General features: G+C 40.8%; 1 long non-coding RNA gene across 1 annotated transcript; it reads left to right on the top strand.

Moving 5' to 3' along the window:
• The first annotated feature begins 3,686 nt into the window (after window positions 1–3,686).
• Window positions 3,687–10,598, top strand: LOC129191273 (uncharacterized). Its single transcript, XR_008573171.1, has 4 exons — window positions 3,687–3,739; window positions 3,815–3,936; window positions 8,564–8,743; window positions 9,858–10,598. It is a non-coding gene; the product is annotated as an uncharacterized LOC129191273 (long non-coding RNA).
• Window positions 10,599–13,416: the final 2,818 nt, after the last annotated feature.

Here is a 13,416-nt window from a genome sequence, read left to right as displayed (position 1 = left end):
TTAACATCAAAGTTGCATTTTAAATCTGCGCAAGAGTCAAAATGATGGCTTTGTGGCTTGGTGTGAAATGCCATGTCACTCGTTGGATTAAATGACTTGCGGCTGAGATGGCTGAGTCATTGACCTAGTCATTCAAAACTCGAGTTCTTTTACTGAGAACCAGGACTCACGGGCGTTCGTCTCTGTTAACTTGTTTACTTACCCTGCTGCCGCTAGCAAACTTAAAAAGGAAGCCAGGCAACATGTCATTAATTGTGTAACTATAATTCATGTTCTGCATGGAATTGTACCAACCGGTTTACAGTCCGAACAAGATCTCATGGGATCACCTTTCACAGGTAAGGCAGAAAAATACTTTTGATTGTATTTGGCCATTAAAACATCATTGCACAATCAGAATTTGTTGATATTGTGGAATAATACTGTGGATTCCCGCGGTGAAACCAGCCTGTTTTGCAGAAAGGTGCTTTATTAAGTTTGATCCATTTTCTTGCTTTTGTTTAACAAGCAGATCTGCCACATCCAAACGTGTCGCTGTAATGGGCCAACCATCTCGATGAGATGTTTGCTTGGTGCAGGTCCATGTCTCTGGCAGTCTCTGTGTGAGTATTCATTTATTTTTTGCTGTGTGCCGTGACACCCGACTCGAGTGAATCGGGTACTTGATTGACTTTAGTGAGTGACTCACAAAAACTCGAGTCAGTAAAAGGAGTAGAGTTTACCATCACTTGTACTAATGGATGCGGCACACTCATACCGTACAGTGCTTGTGCGTGTCTCCAGATGGTACAAACATATTTATTACTCAGGGTGATGACAATGACAAAATCCTACTGGATGTCTTCTGCCATAAATACATTTTACAAGATAAGCTGTTGTAACGCAGACGGTGTTTGTTAGTGTAGTGGGAGCCAAAGTGCTGTAAAATGTATTTATCTTCTAGTGAGATAGTGAGATAGATGTTTTCATCGCTATGAATTTATTGGCAAGATTATGCAAAAAAAAAAAAATAGTGATAACCATGAAACTTACCACAAAAGTGTTAAAGGTATGTGCTTTCCAACTGTCTGTGAATGTGACATGACTCATGACTGTTTGTGTGTGTGTGTGCTTGTGTGTGTGTGTGTCCGTGTGGGAAAATAACCCAGAAATACTCAGAAGTTCACTTTGTGTGTCAATGCAGACGTCAGCTCACTTGCATATACACTTTGTTGATGCAAGACATTGTTGGACAATTTGGACCAGTAATTCAGAAGTGGATGCAGCTTTGCTAACGTTACTCATGGGATGTCAGCCAATGCAAACATTTCTACAAAATCATGCATCTCACCTTATTTCACTGAAAACGTAAACAACGTTTGCGGCAGGGATGTTCCGATCCGATCCTCAGGACCGGGATCACCTGCCAATCCGCTGTATTTTGAAGATCGGATAATATCGGCTTCTGCGACGAGATCGGGCCGATCTGGTTGCAGTATAACGTTTGTATAACTCGTATAATGTTCGTAACAACATGGTAGGTGCGGTAATGCGCCTCAAAGTTGGTTGCCACTTGACTCCCGCCACCCACAAGAAGAAGAGAACGCAACACCACCATGCGCCTTCTCCCGGCTGGGCATGCCCGGAACACCTCACCAGGGAGGCGTCCGGGAGGCATCCGGACTGGATGCCCGAGCCACCTCAACTGGCTCCTCTCGATGTGAAGAAACAGCGGCTCTACTCTGAGCTCCTCCTAGATGACCGAGCTCCTACCCTACCTCTTAGGGTGATTCTCGCTACCGTACGGAGGAAACTCGTTCATTTGGTCACAACCCAAAGCTCATGACCACAGATGCGGGTGGGAACATAGATCAACCGGTAAATTGAGAGCTTTGTCTTCCGGCTCAGCTCTATCCTCACCACGACGGTCCGGTACAGCGACCGCATTACTGCAGACGCTGCGCGGATCCGCCTATAGACCTCACGCATACAATACTTGACAATACTTCACAATACTTGAACTCCTCCACCTGGGGCAGGACCTCATTCCCAACCCGGAGGGAGCAAGACTGAAATATGAAGGAAAAAATTATATTTTGTTCAAAAGTTGGACTATGAGAAAAAACCAAAAAGAATAAAGGTGTAGTCATAAAATTACAAGAAAAAGCCACCCCTGCACGTACAGCACAACATATCAACTACCTAAAGGGAAACAGAAGCACTTGATGAATCTCTCTGTTACCCACACACTTGCTACAGTATGTTCATCCCCTTGGAGGATTGTAAGACCTGCTAGGGTGTATTTACCTGCAGGGATATCTGCCCCCGCTTCATCCCTCCATCTTGCTGCCTCCTGCTCGTTATGCCTCGTGGCTATGATGGCTTTTTCCTGTCATGTCAGAAAGGAGGAGAAAGAGGACAAGTAAATGGATAGGGCTTAGACTGTTCAGAAAAGTAGGTTCAATATTACCATCTAATGTCTGGTTACAAATTTAGACGGGAAGTGAATAACTTTGTCGACTCTGTGACAGCTCCTTGGTGATCGTCCAAAGACACACGTGTATCATAATGTCATTCAGAAGACTATGTGGCTCTATGTAGATTTATTGCTGCTGTTGCTTTGTGGTAACCCAATGAGGCCTGTATTAAATTTGACATCTGGACTTGGTTTGAAACAGCAACAAACAAACTTGCACCATACAGACCTCAATGGACGATGACTTGTTTGATCAAGCAAGGGAAGGGTTCCTTCCATCTGGCACTTGACCAAATAGAGAAAGAGAAGCGCCATGGAACAGCGAAGGATAGATGCGAGGATCGGAACAGAAAGATGAGAGCAGTGGAGGATCATCTGTGGTTCCCATGATCCACAGAATGAGCTGCTTGTGCTCACATGGTTGAAGGTGTGTGTGCATGCCGTTGCATTAGTGTGTATGTGACACTGGAGTCCCCCAGAGCGCATAGACCAAAGGGGTCTCACCGTGACACCTATTATCCCAACGAAACATGACACACCACCAGGGAGAAAGGCATGGTGAGAAGGGTGGGGGGTGCACGCATTCCCCTCGTTTCTCCCTCTCTTCAAGTGACAGTTTGCCTTAGCATTGATTGTATAGCAACATTCAACTGTGCCATCTGTCTCGAACTATACTGCTTGGTGAGTTCATGTTTGACACAGTCTGAGGGGAAGCGAGCATCTGGTTAGGACTTCCGAACAACGAATGGATCAACATAAAGGAAGTCCTTAATGTATACTCTTTCGTAGTTTTCTTAATTTTTTTGTACAACAAATGAAATGTGCGCAGGTTTTTCTGCCCCTGCCCAGTATTATTAGCAATGGCGGCCGTTGTATTTGGGACCTGGACCATCATTGGGGACATAGGCGATCCTATCTATCTATCTATCTATCTATCTATCTATCTATCTAGCTAGCTAGCTAGCTAGCTATCTAGCTGTCTATCCCAAAAATACACTTTAAATAATTGTTAGCTTGTTGTTTATTATAATTTGTTCAGTTTTCAGGATGTAATAGAATTTACAAACATGAATTTATAGTTTTGTCACTGCCTTTGTCACTGCTTAGTTAGTTTACCCTAATTAACATCTTGGGCAGTGTCGTCCTCACACTTTCCCTCAAAACAAAAGCAATCATGTCTGCCGTGTGGAACCTGACTGCTAACATATGGCTGTCTATCTAACTGTCTTGCAGGGGTAAAAACCTTTAATACGGCAGTCAAAGAACAACACTTGACAGAGGATGGTGAGTTTTGGAGGCTCACGGCAGCACACGTCAAACGACAGCTAACGCAGCCACTCACCCGTATGTGTGTGACAGTCAGACGGCCCAAAAAATAATTGAATTCATCGGATGAGAGCAACCGTTCTCAGCAGTGGAAGTTTGCCATCGTTGCCTTAAAGAAGGCGTCTCATCCTCCCATCAGCAGTTGTCTTCAAAAAGTAAGTAAAATATATTTTTATCTAAATTGGAATTGTCCTGACTTTTCCGCTTTGGCCCATAGCACTCATTATAAATGAATTGAAAAATGTATAATTGGTCCATGTCCTTGGAATTGTCCCTGGCCAATACCACATAAATACTGTAAATTTAAAAATATACAGTTAATCCATGTCATTGGCCGATCTCACTCATGGGCGATCGGTATCGGAATCGGTAGCATAACACCCCGATCGGAGCATCCCTAGTTCATGCATTTTTGCAACTCTTGGTGATCTTTATATCTGCACATTGAACTTTAGCACAAAGACACACATTTTTACCACATTGTTTTTGTGGGAGGGGTTTTTATAAAGAAAACATTCAAAAGCTAGAAAATGAACTACGTATAGAAATGATGGGGATATTGGGGGACTGCTTTAAAAAAAAAAAAAAAAAGGGTCGTAGTCTGAAAGTCAAAGTAGCCCCCGTCTTTCTGCCTCTTTCACTCTTTCTTTCACTGAGAGCCGTCAAAATAATGGATTGTCACGCTAAAAGGCCGGATACAAGAGGGCAAAGAAGTTGCCCAGGCAGGGGAGTCAGGGAGGAGGGGGTAATCGTAGAAGGCCAAGGGGGAAGGCCACTTTGGACAGACGGGGGGGTTGAACACACTGAGGGGTCTGCTATGCTTCCAAAGCAATTTATTCGCTATTAAGGAGTGGCGACAACACAACACGAGAGACCGATTGTTATTCCAATGCTGAGATCAGCCTGTTAACTATTTTGAATTTCGGCTCTACAGTACATAGCGGTTTGAACATCCCTCCCTCTCTATCGCGGTTTTCAAAAATGGATTAATTAAAAAACGATCACCGTTTCGTGGTTTCCCATGGGCTATTATTAGTCAAAAAGTATACATAATGAACTGAAGTACACCGCCATTCAACTTCTGACTATAGTATTCTAAATTGGTCACAAGGTGTCAGTGATTGCTCGGTGAGACACATACCAGACGTGAGCTCCAGAACAACAGCCTTTAATTGCTGTTAATGTTTAAATTATTTCACAACAGGCATACTTCTAATAGTATAATAATAATAATGATGATAATAATCATAACACAGGCTAAAATTTGGTAATATGAATATAAAGGTGACTAGATGAGTGTTATTTCACGTCCAGAGGGCTCTGATAATGTTAAAAAATGTATTTAAAAGATTGTAAACAGGTTTTCTACGCCGTAACTAAGACAATATTTATACATAAGGAATCCTACTTTGCGGAAATTCACTTATCAAGGCAGGGTCTGCAACCAACTAACCGCCATAAAGGAGGGAATACTGTATTCCCTATTTGGTTTAAAAAACCCTCAACTTTTAGGAATAATGTTATTATCAAAACATCTTAGAAGAATCTGGCAAAACATCCTACTTGCGGTTGGAACCAATTCAATTTGGATATTTATTCACTTGCTGCTTGTGCCATCTTCATCAATTTATCTGTTTTGAAATTGGAACAAGTTGGAGGTCCATCGGCATCACAGAATTTGGAGGTCTGACTTTGTTATTGTGGGTTTAGCTTTTTGTAATGTCATTCTGGCATGAATAATCCATGTGCTATATATAACACTAGGAGTTTTGGCTGTCTCTGCAATTTGCCCGAGGCACAACTAAAATGCAGCTACAGTACAGTAAGTTGGGTTTTTTATGAATTAAACTCTCAAACTGTCACCACAAAGTCGTACATCATCTTGAGCTGAAAGCTTCAGATCTAGTGCAGTTGTCCTTTTCATTGTAGACCTCATTATTCAGTTCACTGCAATCCATGAAAGAAGGTAGCAGCTAGGGAAGATACAATGCAAATGGTATGATGTGATTATAAAATATGATTGCTGTCGGAACCTGCAAAGAGATTGCCCAAACAAGATATTATTCCTGTGAAACAGTGCTTCTCAAATAGCGGGGGGGGCGTGAGAGGCTGGGAGTACTTTCAGTGCAAATTTATCATACTCAACACGCAATGTGACTCAGGAATACGCTTGTATGCTTCACGGTGAAGCTCTCCATTGTGTGTTTTTCTGCTTTCAGTTTTGTGTTCAGTCTGTACAGTACAGATAAATAAATAGATATTATCAGTTTCTCAATAGTAATGGTGAAAACATTTCTGGGGGTGGCATGACAGAAAATGATTAAGAACCACTGCTGTAATACAACATCAGATATTTAGTCTTTAAAGGGGCAAGCTGCATTTTATTACGTCTCACAGAATGCTAGACTTCTGTGGCATTTCCTTTTCAGTTGTCATTCTGTATTTTTATGTATATCAATATTAACAACAAATTTATGATTTGTTTAGAAAAAAAAAGCATTTTTGGGGGGTAAATTTAACATCAGTCAAGTCAATTTTATTTTAAAAAGTTATTTCAAGGCACCTTACACATGGGGCGGGTCTCGAACAATGCTCCTCATACATTTAAGAGGAACCAACTGACGGAGAAACAACCCACATGAGCAAGCACTTGAAAAACTCCATCCAGAGAAGAACACAGGCTCTGTGGGGTGGCCGTCTGTCTCGAGCAGTTGCGTTGTGCGACACAGCATAGAGGGACAGAGGGTAGATAGAGAAAATAGGACAGAGGGGTTAGGCAACTGGGGGAGGGATGAGAGAACAATGGACATAACAACAGCCATCTCAACCACAGTAATATTTCCATGATGACAGCAAGGGCGGAAATGGTCTGCTTCCAGCATCACCGTCACCGGTGAACAATACGCGTGAAACAATAGAGACCTGTTTAAAGTGCACATGAGGTAGTTCTCTCAAATATAAATAAAGTTTGGAAAATTGCTGTCCAAACTACTAAATTACATCAGGTCCTTTAGTCTTTTATTTTTCACATTTTAAAAACAAAAAAAAAACACAACAGGTTACACTGCACACCTGCTTTGGTGTTAAAAGAAAAATAGTGTTAGACTGAGCTTGATTGCTTGCTGTCAGTCTGGCAGAGCACAAGGGGACAGTGGCTGACTTTCAGACCTTTGCAGAGGTAGATAAGATTGGATGAGATTGGTTTCATATGTAAGGATCCCCCCCAAATTAAGGAAATGGGTGCTTAGAAAATACTGGGAGGTGCCATCTTTGTCGTGGTCAACGTAAATGATCTGTGTGTTTAGAGTACTAGTACTGTGTACTAGAGAACTAGACCCCTAGTCGACCATTACCATTATATATTGGAAAGCAAAAAAAAAGGAATGTTGTTTGACAGGTTTATCAAAACCAATTGATTGGGATCTGCAGAACCAATGCATTCTCCACACAGCCCCCTTTAAAACACAGACAATGTAGTGAGTGCACGGAATAATTACGTTAGGCGTCCCTTGGAAAGGCAGCCGGGAACAGGCCAAAGTTGGAAACATTCTCAAGAATGGAGTAGTGCAGGCCACATAACATCCATCCATTTTCTATACCGCTTCTCCTTATTAGGGTCACGGGGGTATGCTGGAGCCTATCCCAGCTGACTTCGGGCGGCAGACGGGGCACGGTGTATTAAAATCTTGTCACATCTTGTTCTCATTGACCCAAAGTCATCGCATCGTCTCGTCTCGTGACACCCCTACTTTCCGGTACTCATTTCTTGGGGGACCCCCCCCCCCACCCCCCTTTTTTTTTTTTTTGCAAGGCTTTGATTTCTACCAAATTCAACACAGCCACTTTACGCTTATGAATATTTTTTGGCAGCTGCCTGTAATATCGTTGAACAAGTTACAATGTATCTTGGCAGTTGAAGTGTTTTTGAGGTGAATTTTTCCTGGCCCACTTGTGTGCTGGTCATTTGAGGCTTTGCAGTGCTTCAGGCTGCTTTGAGTGTGAAACCGAGTCGAGCCACACAAACCCATTGTTGCTCATCAGGAGGAAATGAGAGTCTGTGTCTAAATATGCCTTCTCTGACTCAACTACTCAAATGTGTTTTTTCGCCCAGATCATCTCTTAATGTTTTAGCTGTTCTAACGATGTGTGATGCCGATGCACTATTAGGGATTTATTACTGGACATTTTTTAAACAAAACAACCTACCATATCATTATCTGTGAATGAAGTTGCAATACGATGTTTCAAGTACAACAGCTGCTTTGCTGAAGGCTGTTTGTTGGTCTTTATAAAGAGAAGGCTCGTCTTTGTTCCTTCTCCTTGTGTTCTTCCCCAGCCAGTCTTGCTACTAGTTTGTTTGATGTGTTTTTGATGGATCCCAATGTACATGCATCTTTTTTCCCCTGCTGACATTACAGAATCAATAGCTCGGGTGTGTGCAGAATAGAGATGAGATACGAGATGAAAGTGCGATGAGTCCATTTCATGCTTTTGCACTTAATTGCCATTAACAACAGACATCCAACTGCAGACAAGTGAGGTAAAAGAGAAAACGATAATGGCCCACTTGAGACCATTCCAGCCCAGTGGAGAGTTTGGCCGCATCATCACGTAAAAAATAAGATTTAGTGGAAAGGTATGCTGATCATATTGTAGTTTCCCTAAGTTCCCCTCAACCAAGCAATACAGAATGTTTGGGAATGGATGGACCATTCAGTGACACACAGATAAATGGAAAACATGGAACTGCAAGAAAGGGAAAACAAAATGTCACCCTTTCAGACGAATGTGATCCAGCATCCTCCAAGGCGTCACATCATTTATAAGTTGACATCTACCGTCTTTGAGGGCCAGACGATCAACCAACGCATCTACGAGGAGATCTTGTGAGGTTTGCGTCTTTCGGTGCGAGTTGTGGCAGGACAACTTGAGACTGCTTCACCAGGAGAACTCACACTGCAGGTCAATTCAGATTTTTTTATTCTCATTCATATCTGACCTGTATCTGATTTTTTTTCAAATGCGACTCGTTTGTATGTAGATATAAATGTGATGTGTATCCTATCTACTGCATTCTGAAGGGTCAGGACGCATATGTCCATCCTATATGTCATTGAAAGATGCGGTTTACCAAGCAAGATTTGGATGAAGCTACTCACCAATGTTTAAGCAAATATTTAAGCAAATTATACGCATTTTTTGGCCAAATTAAGCATTTTCAAGCATAAAAGTGGCTAAATGAACTAAAATACAAATGTAAGGCTTTCATAGACTTTGATATGTAGTATTCTACACTGATCACTAGGTGTCAGTAATCTTATTGTAATGTTTGGCTAGACACAGCCGCCAGGCACAATAATTCCTAATAAAAATCCCCAATAAAAACACGGGCTACTTTTGCAACCAGGCCTAGCTGAAGCTTAACTCTGAACCCCGATGTCACTTACCGTCCATCCCCCGCAAAAAGACATTTGCAGCAACGCATATGACCATGAGTCTAATATATGTCTTAAATGGCTTATTTACTGTTATTATGTTATACTATATTATACTACTATACTATATTACTATACTATTATACTATATTTGATAATACAGTAAAGGTGACTATAGGGGTGTTATTTCAGGTCTAGAGGGCTCTAACAATGTTAAAAACCGTAGGTAGGTCGGAAGGTCATAAACAGGTTTTCTATGCTCTAACTATGAAAATATTCCATCCTAAAATTCACTTATCACGGACTGGAACCAATGAACTGCTATAAACGAGGGATTACTACAATATAATTTACAATAGGGCTTTAAAAAAATGAGCACAAAAGTGTCTTTACAAAATAAAAACTATAAAAATAAAGTGGAGGGGTGGGGCAACTCAAAATTTTCTTCAATGTCGGCAACAGTAAATAATTGAGAACCACTGCTATATGTATGATTTCGATCTACACCCTGTCTCACGAGTGTGAACGTTCTCCTCTCTCCGGCGGTCTCAGACAGCTTGAGCGCACAGGTGCCGTTCTTCTCTGAATGTACTTCTTTCTCCACTATTTTGTCTCATATTTCACGTCTATTCTGCTTCCAGTGTTTTCTCCCACTAAGACCTCTGGGACACCCAAGCAAGCATGTGTTGCATCCCTTCCCCCCTGCCTAGGATGCTGCAATACCTCCATAATGAAGTGATGGTGCCTGTGGGCCTCTAAGCCATTTGAAATGCAACCAAACAAGGTCTCTGTGGAAAGCTCTGAAACAAAAGCACTCCTTTTTTCTGGGCATTAATTCAAGTAAGCACCATTTTTTTCTCTTTTAATAGCTCCAAAAGGACCAATCAAGTCAAGGTTAACACACACACAAAGAGCATGTTTGGTTCAAACAATGAGCAAAAGTGTGCTCATAAGAGTACCGGTGTGATGAAAACTTGTTCTTCTCTTACGTGTTTTATGAATGGTTTTCCTAAACCATATAGTGATGTTTCATTGCATACACATCACAATTTGATCGACAGCCTGGATCATTTCATTTTGGTTTCCTGCTATATGTAGCCACAGTTATTGGAACGTCCATTGTTACTGGATCTGTGTAGAGGACGGCCAAAAGAAAAATGAGTCTCTCGTATCAGGATGGGTGTGGAATGGAACTTTTTCTGACCTTTTTACTGGATGTGCAGAAGGAGGTTTTTTTTGCCTAATCTACTGATTTGATTTTTTAGATACAGTATATTGTTTTCATTATATTTACAAGATGAATCCCTACAGTATTCGCCAACCTTTTTTGCCTTACGTATCTACCAAGTCTTTTTTCCAAACCGTGAGTGCACCCTCACTTTCCAAAAATAGTAATTTAAATCTTACTTACAGGTGTTCTTTGGGTTACGAATGAGTTCTATTCCTACACTGTGATATACAGTAAGTCAAGTTTTAGTGTAAGTAGGAATTTATACCTAAGTTATACCTAAATTAAATCCTAAATCACTCACACTGTACAGACAACCTGTGAAGAACATGTAAAATACAGTAATAAAAATAATAAATACAATCAATAAGTTTATTGGTTTATAATCTGCAGATGATGATCACTTGCAGACCTTTCTGTCCCAGGCTAGCCATCTCCCAGATCTCCATGTAACAGCACACAGAATCCATGACGCCTCTCACATTCTTTGGCATTCAATAATCTTTTTTCTTCTTAATGCTGGTCGTGACAGTCGATCGGTTGACACCAAAAGAGCGGTATTTATCCACTGGTAGCTTTTTCGGTTAATTTTCACTTCCATGGTGATTGCTTTCCTTTTCTTTGGCGCACTGCCGCTAGGGAAACATAATGAAATGCAAAAAGCGAACTAATAAGCGATGTTGTCCTTCATCGAGTGTAGCCGGCACAAATTGTATTCTGCCACGTACGCTGAAACTAGTTCTAGAGGGAAGTTATCGAGGGAATTCACTTTTCAATCCATTTATGGGATCACAGTCACAAAACATCGTAAGACTGTAGTCGCAAACAGAGGACCACCTGTATCGTGCATTTATTTGGAAATGCTCCTGCATTGTTGGCCTTTCATATTCAAGTTAAAATAAATGATTGTAAACGATCCTCCTGCTATTTCAGTTACCACAGAAGAAATCAAATGTTACTTTCCTTCAAAATGAACGCAATAAAACATTTTGCGGGATTTCCACTGCAAGCCCTATTGAACGGTTTTAGTTGCTGCTTTTGGAATTTGGATATACATAAATGCATCTTTCCACTCACGCGGGATACACACCCCCCCGGTGGGAATCATCAATCAGACAATGTCATTTAATTAGGATTAAGCATCTCCTTTTTTGGCAGTTGTCTTGATGAATAATGAATGCCAGCTGTGTTATCATTTATTTTTGTTACAGTATATGCAGGTTATGACAATACATCATGTACTTTAGTAGCTTCAGTTTCTTGGAAGGTATCAAATTTCTAACTGAAAAAGAGTATGAAATCATATCTTTTTAACTGTGAGTGTTTGATCCGAAGTGTGTGGGACTGACTTACTCACCACCTGTATACAGTCTGTGTTGGACACCACAACTGATGTTTTGAATGGGAATATAACATAGTCCATCAAGTAGACACTGATGGAGTGCACATGTGAAAGTAATGTACTGTAGACTGAGCTATATTTCACTTTGGTAGTATAATTGTTCCCCCATAACATAAAAAAAAGAAAAGCTTTCAATTCTTCTTTGAATCAAGTACTAGCTCGAAAAAACATTTTTTTTGAAATAAAATCCACTTTCTTTATCTGCAGAAAAGAAGCTATGGCTTACTGACAGGAAGCGCTATTAACTGAAAACTGACTAAAGAGCGACATCGGCACAAATCTCTTTAATATGACATTTTTGGGATGACTGCCTGTGAAGTAATTTGGTCCAAAACAAAGTAAAAATAAGTATTAAAAAAGCACCCGTGCTGTGCACATCTAAGGTTGTCTATTTAATGTTTGTGCTAAGACTTTGCATTTGGCTACATTTTCATGAATGATTAATCCAAAAAAATTAACTACCCATTAATTGTAATTTTTTTTTTAATTCCATACAGTTGTGCCATTGCGGTTCAAACATTGCTGCATCTCGCTCACTGTTTTTCAAAAATGTATAAATGATGAGCTGTTTCATGTTTGACTACGGGCTTTGTCCAAAAAAATGCATATTTAAGCAAATTTTACGTATTCTTATTTTTTTTTTATATTTGTATTGTATTTATTTAAAGACAAAGCTTTGTTTTATGATTAGTTTTTAGTATCAACATTTGAGCTTTTTTTTCATTACATTTTGCCTTTCTTTTTTGCTGGGTTTTTTTGGTTTAATTTTATTTGTGCTGTGGGCCAATAAAAAACAAGCTGCGGGCCACGAATGACCTCAGGGCTGCACAACGGACACCACTACACTAAGACAACTTAAATTTAGATGACATAAGAATTTAAATCATTATTCCAGCTCTGGACACTCACAACTGCACACACGCGTGTCATGCACATCGTATGCGAATAGACACGTCCAATTGTCCAATGAGAGCTCTGGCAAGCAAAAGTACGGGTGCAAACACATTAGTGTAGTCATGCAAACACATGCTTGTGCACTACAAACAAGTGTGGATTCCCTATCAGCATGTAAGGCAAACACTCCTTCAGCCCTCTCCCCTCCCCTGCTTAAATACACACACACACACACACACACACACACACACACACGTCTTGCACACGGTGCGAAGGTTTGTGTTGTCCTCTCTGGTCTATTTCAGAGGTGAGAAGAAAATGATCAAAGCTACGTGAGCAGTGCATGAATGACCTTCTAACCATCTCTAAGGTGTCTCCCATTACACACGCACATACTTACTGTATCTACATTTACGAATTCAGACAACAGTTTTGATAAGTAAATGTGGAAAACATGCACAGACCTATCTGCATGTATCAGCCTCAACTGATGGTAGAGACATGCAGTACACTCGTAGCATCGGTTATTCCCAGCTTGGGAAGCACGTCAGCCATTCTTCCTCGATCTTTTCTCAGTTTCACTTTTCTAATTGCGTCCACTTCGAGCTTGTGGGCCCAGGCACTGACAGGAACATACATCCTGTACACTTGTGTTCTCTTCCTTCAGCTCTGGCTT

Source organism: Dunckerocampus dactyliophorus, chromosome 12 (assembly GCF_027744805.1).
Source record: "Dunckerocampus dactyliophorus isolate RoL2022-P2 chromosome 12, RoL_Ddac_1.1, whole genome shotgun sequence".
NCBI lineage: Eukaryota > Metazoa > Chordata > Actinopteri > Syngnathiformes > Syngnathidae > Dunckerocampus > Dunckerocampus dactyliophorus.
The sequence above is the reverse complement of the archived record's forward strand: the minus strand, read 5'-3'. Positions and strand labels throughout refer to the sequence as shown.